The sequence below is a fragment of the Cricetulus griseus genome, chromosome 3, assembly GCF_003668045.3.
Source record: "Cricetulus griseus strain 17A/GY chromosome 3, alternate assembly CriGri-PICRH-1.0, whole genome shotgun sequence".
Classification (NCBI taxonomy): Eukaryota; Metazoa; Chordata; class Mammalia; order Rodentia; family Cricetidae; genus Cricetulus; species Cricetulus griseus.
In genome coordinates, this window is record NC_048596.1 from 7,676,965 (window position 1) to 7,682,866 (window position 5,902).

Here is a 5,902-nt window from a genome sequence, read left to right on the forward strand (position 1 = left end):
CTCTCTCTCTCTCTCTCTCTCTCTCTCTCTCTCTCTTCTCTCTCTCTCTCTCTCTCCCTCTGGCTCGCTCGCTCTCTATGGACAGATGTCCACACTGTATAAAGAGTGTATAAAGAGTGCCCAACTTGAGCATCTGAAAAGAAAATTAGATGAGGAATATAAATAAAGAATTCAGAAGAAAGTGCAAATTGTTATGTTAATACACATGAAAAGATGTTCAAATTCACTGTTGTCAAGGAAATACGAAAGTTTAAAAATTAATAGCATCTAGTTCTCACAAGAATTCATGGACAAGAGTGCTCATACACTGCCCATTTGAGTTTAGAGCAGCACATTTTAGAACAAGCCAATTTGGCAGACTCTTCTAGAATTTTAAGGGTACCTACTTTTTGACCCAGTATTACCACTTTTGAGAGATTGAAATAACACAAATTCACAAATATATATGTCTATTGCAGCAAGATTCATAATAGAAAACCATTTTAAACAAGCTAAACATTCATAAGTAGGTTGTGTTAATTATCACATGTCCATATTAGGAAACAGTCCTTAGTCAATGAGAAGGATATTTTATGAGTGTGGACTTCGAAGTGATGCCTGTGATATGTTGTTAGGAAGAAACAAAGGATGTGTCAGAGAAGAAATACTTGATTTGTAAAAATTTTATATTTGCCTATTTGTGTCAATACAAGCCTTGGAGAAGGTCTGGAAGAGCTGGAAGCAAAGTGCTGATGAAAATGTGTGGGATTGGGGGGGGAAGAGAAGGGATTTTTCTCTTACCTCCCTAATAGGTTCAGTCATTATCTTGACATGTTTACTGACATTTAGAGGGGACGGCTCAGTGGGCTAAAGGGCCCACTGTGCAAGCAAGGGAACCTACGGTTGGATTCCCAACACTCATATAAAATCTGGGCATTGCGCACATATCCACTCAGTATTAACTCTCGCCACCTCATCTCCCTGAACCAGTGATCTCCTGGTTCGTGAAAGAATCTATCTTTAAAAAATATGCAGAAGATAAAGTAAGGCATTCAATGCTGCCCTTTGGCCTCCACATGCACACACATATGTGTGTATATGTACAGAAAAGTGTGCTGCTTATTTACATATACATATACACACACCAAGCTGCCACTTGCCAAGGGATAAACTACTAAGTGGAAAAACCAGGACTCTAGGAAACATCCCCGACCCCCAAGCCTAACTTCATTGCCAGGCTACTCCCAGGGTGGGTTAGCAAAAATAGCATATAATCTTCTGCCTAGTCTCTTAAGGACCTATTTAGGCAGTAGTCAGTCTATAATAGCCATGCAGTCACTTCTTGAGTGAGTGGCTGCTGGACAGGGGGAGCTATGATGTCCTTGGTAATGTTCCTCCAGCCTGTCTCCCTGTTAGAAGAGCCTCAGAATCCCATGGCAGGTACCGGGGTGGTCACTAAGGCACCCAGATGGTCTTTCAAGGCTGTGTTTCCTTTGAGAAAATATTACCCAGCTTAGGTGAGGTTTTCTATCTACAAAACTGAGACCATGAGGGGACCAGACACAAACTGGTGCTGCTTTGGAGCAAAGGGGTGATGACTCCAGTGGGTGGGGACTACTGTGTACCATTTCCTCAATTGGAGCAGGGGTTGGAAAAGACAACTTGTTTGTGGCCTTACCCTCATCCTTCCTGGGAGGACCAAGGGAAGATTTCCATGCACACTTCTGAGGGCCACAGCCACAGCAGCGGCGTATCCACAGGACTGAAGGTATGCCTGCACACTGAGAGAGGCACACTGTACCCCTGTTGTACCAGGACAGACTGGAGCCCAGGAAACTGAGCCATTAGCCGCTCTCCTTAGCCATTCTCTCTAGAGAATGGGGGAGATCAGGCAGCATACTGAGTCCCATGTCTTGTTTTTCATACGCTGTGCTAACATTGGCTGATTCTCTGGCCCCCTGCCTGAACCAATATCACAGAGCCACCCCATCCTGGTTGACATTCAGGACTTGGCTTCTTCCCTGCTGGTCTCATGGTGCTCACCTGATTCCATCTTCCTTGTTCACCTGGAACTGCTCCAACAGAGCTCTTCTGGGAAGACACACTCTGGCCAAGACAACCCGATGACAAGCTGACACATTCAAAGTCCTGAAGCTGACAGGGGTCATTAGCCAGTTCCTAACATCCTACTCTGGAGGGTAGGCTCCCGGAGGACAGTGGCCATGCTGTGTTTCTACACAGAACCCACAGGACTTCCTGCAAGAGCTACACAAACATTGGATGAGTGTACTTTCTCTCCCTTCTTCCTTGCCACGTATGACCCTGAAGACATTACAGATGACCCTCAGAAGCAGAGACTGGCAGAGTTTTCCCCAAAACAAGTAATTAGTAAATATTATAGGTTTTGTGGGTCTTAAGAACCAAAAAATGATGTTATTGTCTAGGTACTTAAAAAGCAAAAAAGAGAAAACAGATTTCTATGAGTATTTTTTAAGAGAAGTGTTTCATATAGTATAGAGCTGTTTTTGAACTCAATATATAACCAAGGCTGAACTTGAACATCTGATCCCCCTGCCTCCATCTCCTGAGAACTGGATTACAGGCATGTGCCACCATACCCTGTTTACATGGAGCTGGAGACTGAGCTTAGGGCTTGGGGGAAAGGGGAAAATATTCTACAATATGATATACACCATCAGCCCTCTAAGAGACTTTTATTGATGAAGTTAAAAGTATAAAAATAATTGAGTATAGCTTTTTGTCAAACAGGTCTCCTAATGATAAAAGTTAACTTCCTTTGTGAAGAACAGTGTTTGACCTAGTTGGGATTCAAAATGTCTTGTATCATTAAAATCTATTTCAAATATTTATCTCTGTGTGTAACAAGACTTTGTGTACTTCGCCTTTGAAAGTGGCAATTGAATTTAACATAATATGTATAGCATAAAATATTCCTTTTTTCTTTAATAATTTTTAGGTTGCAGGCAGTAAACTAACTTGCCAATCATTTAAAGATAATGCAAATTAGGATATTTTCATTTGTTCTAGTGTCTCTGCCCCTAAAATATCCCACTTAAAATATATTATTGTTTCATTTTACATGTGTGTGTGTGTGTGTTACCTGCATGTATGTCTACACACAACCTGGTATTCACAGAGGCAAGAAGAGGATTTCAGTTCTCCCAGAACTGGATTTACAGATGGCTGTGAGCTACCACTCGGATGCTGGGAATAGAACCTGGGTCCTCTGGAAAAGCAGTCAGTGCTCTTAACTGATGAACCACCTCTCCAGCCCCCAAAACTTTCTGCTTGTTTACAAAATTCTTCAAGAAGAAGACAAAACTAGACCAGAGAACTCAGAAAAGCACCTAACAACTTATATCCCTGCTGCCTGGAGAACTCACTCTTGCTCAACAGCCCAGAATTGCAGGACAAGAGTTCCTGTGGGTTTTTCCTTTTCCAAGGCTAGCGTTAGCTCTTTGTCAACGACATGAAAACCAAAATCCACTGGTTCTTCCGTAGCCCAAACCACAGGGAGAAGGAGGCCTCTGAGAGGCTGTGTTTAATGGGAAACAGTTGTACTTGCCGAGTCCTGGCCACTAAGGGAACAAATTTAAACCTAAAATATCTCATTGCATCTTGAAAAACATCATTGGGGAAGACAACTGGCCACAGCACAGAGTCCAGTGCTCATAAAATAACATCAGTAATGTACAGCAGGGACCTGGCTAAGGGGGCTGGGGACTGGTGAAAGCATGAATCATTCATTGGCTCAGTGTTAAACACATTTCTCAAAGGTCTGTGATGGGCTGGGCGTGTATCCAGGCTTAGACATACAGAAAGTTAAACACAGCCTCTCTTCTTTTGAAGTTTACGGCATTCATCCCTTGGGATTTTAATTTCAGAACACCCTCCCGCCCCCCCCCCCGCCATGGAACCTCAAATCTCTAGTCCCTAAAGTTTTGTTTCACAAGGTAGATCTTGAAGCACCAAGTCACAGGAAACAGTTTAGAAAGCACAGTTCTCAGGGTTCCTGTGAACAGTCATGTAGGGGCAATCCCAGTAAAAGCATTCACATAGATATATACATCCGTGTGACCCTGGAGTTAAAGGACCAGTAGCTATGGCCTCTGCAACTGTAGGGCAAAGCCCATATGGGCAGCACACAATCCATGTGGATCAAGTCCTAGTTCTGGATGGTTCCTACCACTTGTGAGACAAACCTTTTCCTGGGGAGATGCAATACATGTACGCACCCACAACAGATCAAAGTACAGATACATCAAGGTCCAACTTGGTGAACCAATGATGCTTATTGGGGTTACTTACAGGAAGACGGGTGAGCAGATACAACTCAAAAACATCTGTATCACCAAAACCCACTCCAGCATGGGTGACAGCTTAAGAAGTCTGGGAACCTGGAGCACACTGCACAGCCTCCAGGCAGCTCAACAGGTTGGAGAATGTCCTTTCCAGGTGCCTCAGTTGGTCTAAACTTCTTCCAGGCCCTCGGCTGGTTTCTGCTTCTTCCAGGCATCTGGTCTGGTGTCAGAGTCTTCCTTGCAGCTTGGTTTTCCCAAGTCTTTGTAGCTCAGCTTCCTTCAGTCTGATGAGGACTGTGATCTTTTATTGCTTGCTCTGGCAGGGAGCAGTACAGTGAATCTGGTCTGTTTCAGGGACTTCCTGAAGTCATTTTGAATTGTTTGCCTTCCTGTATAAAGAGTTTCCGAGCAGTGTGGAACATTTCAGTCTCAATGGAAACTGTTAAGACAACACCACTGTAGAAATGAGCTGAAGCTACCTGGCCCTCAGTGTTTTCCCAAAGAACAGCGGAGGTACCCATGACTTTACTCTCCATCGCTTTTGTCCTGTCGGTATAAATGTCAACAATGCCAAAAGCAAATACAATTTTAATATGACTGCAAAAAAATAGTTTTGAACTTATGCAAAGATCTGCAGTCTACACTCAAATGGTCACAGACATAAACTGAGCAAGCTCAGACTAGAACTTTTTAAGTGTTCCTCTCTCACATCAATAATAGGATGAAGTGCTCTGGCTGCTTAGGTTTACAATTGGTGGATTCTACTGAGGATAGGACAGACCTAGCCGTGCTGTTCAAAGGAGCAGGGGCATCATCACCAGATGAAGAAGGAAGGGTCACTCATAGGCAAAGCCAAGGTCTGTGTGGCTCAGTAAGGAGTTGGCCTCACTGGGGATTAGATCCATTTGAGAGGAAGCCTGAGCCAGCATTAGATGACAGAGAATTAAATAAGGGAAGGTTCCCAAGTAGGACCCTGATCCCATAGGACCCTGATCCCTGTAGCGAGTTTGGCAGCTCTTGAACTCAACTCCTCACATAGGACCCAGAGGCCAGAGCCCATGTTGGTCAGACCATGTGCGTTTGCAGAGGTTGGCACTTTCTTCTGCAGCAATTCTCAACAATGGTGGGTGTGACTGCTGATATATTTCCTGGCTTGGTCAGGCTCGGCTCAGGAGCTGGATGCCAGTGAGTCTCCAGGCGTGGTTGGTGGAGGCAAGGCAGAGGGGATTCCAAGGTCAGAACTAAATCGGATTACTCATGTAATCTGCTGTCTTTTTGTTTTATGAAAGTGTTGCATTCTTATGTGTGTGTGTGCCCACATGCATGTGGATGCATGTAGATGTACATTCACATGTGTGCAAGCCACGGGTTGGTGCGTCTTCCTCAGCTGTTGAAGGTCTCCCTCTATTGCTCTCTCACTCTTGAAGCCCAAACTTGCCAGCTGGGCTAGTCTAGCTGGCCAGGTTGCTTGGGGGATCCCCAAAGCACTTCATGAGAGTCATCTCCCCATCTCATGCCCGACCTTTTAACATTGCAACATGACTTTTTCATCTACAAAGTTCATATTTAAGAACTCACAATTGAATTACCAAAAAGTCCAC